The sequence below is a fragment of the Limulus polyphemus genome, unplaced genomic scaffold, assembly GCF_000517525.1.
Source record: "Limulus polyphemus unplaced genomic scaffold, Limulus_polyphemus-2.1.2 Scaffold3779, whole genome shotgun sequence".
Lineage (NCBI taxonomy): Eukaryota > Metazoa > Arthropoda > Merostomata > Xiphosura > Limulidae > Limulus > Limulus polyphemus.
The window spans coordinates 74,738-75,878 of NW_013669389.1; the positions used below are offsets into that span (position 1 = coordinate 74,738).

The window sequence follows — 1,141 nt, forward strand, 5'->3', positions numbered from 1 at the left end:
TCCACTGTGAAGATTAAACCTTGAATTCTTGAATTATGAGCCATTGATCTTACCACTGAGCCATTTTATTTTAATAATCACATGCAAAATGTAATCAAATTAAGTACTTAGACCTAAACAGGCAATCACACAGAACAGCCATACTGAAAAAGAGAAGGAAGGGTTTGAAAAATTGGAAGAAAATATACGTATCCATTTTGACAGATAATCTGATTTTCAGAAGTATTATCCCAATTAATGGGTATTAGAATTTGCCAAAGGATGGGATGGCATTATGTGGTAAGTTGGTATCATCTTTTATTACTAGCAATGATGTTGCTCATCTCATTCCCAATACAGTCCTTTAAAAATCAACAAAGCAAAGCAACAAATACCATTAACCCATAAAATACTCAATTATTACCACTGCAGGGTGTACAGGGTGGAAACTATCACATTGGAAATAACGGGTCCAATTGAATAAACAGGAAAAATAATGCAATGTTTAATTCTCCAATAATCATGATTCATAAGAAATGTCTTATTCACCTCAGCTGAGAATATGAAGAAGCATAAAAAGTGGCTACATACTTTATGTGAATTCTTCCCACTCGGTCAATGCTTAGCCATGAGAGTGGAAACCAACATGGTGCAAGAAAAGATGTTTGAATCAATAAAACATATTCCAATAGGTGGAAAAACAATTCCAAAATATACTTAACGATAAAGAAACCAGGAAATATCAGAAAAAATTACAGAAGACAGATGAAGATCTTTAAAGCCTAATTCAGTACAAATCTAAACAAACCAAATGTGAGAAAAAAGAAGAACACGAGAAAATACACCTTGGGTACATCATTGGTGATAAGAAATTTAAAGCAAGAAATATAACTTGTGTATAGCGTACCTTCCAGCAGAAACTATATTATTACAATCACTACAGGAAATGGATAATACACAAGTGCTGATGAAATGATGAGCAAATAAAACAAAACATATTTAAGCGTCCATATCTCGATGTTAGATATCTTCTAAAAGGAAGTGGGTGACAATTGCATGTGTTGTTGTTATTAAGCACAAGGCTACACATAGGGCTATCCATGCCTTACCCATCATTGGTATCGAAACGCGGTGCCATTGGGGGGCATGATAATTGCAACTT

The 1,141-nt window shown here is 34.1% G+C and overlaps 1 protein-coding gene across 1 annotated transcript in view; it reads right to left on the bottom strand.

Moving 5' to 3' along the window:
- The window catches only part of LOC106470028 (uncharacterized protein CG1161-like), a 29,260-nt gene that overhangs the window by 9,077 nt on the left and 19,042 nt on the right, over positions 1–1,141 (bottom strand). The window lies entirely within an intron of this gene.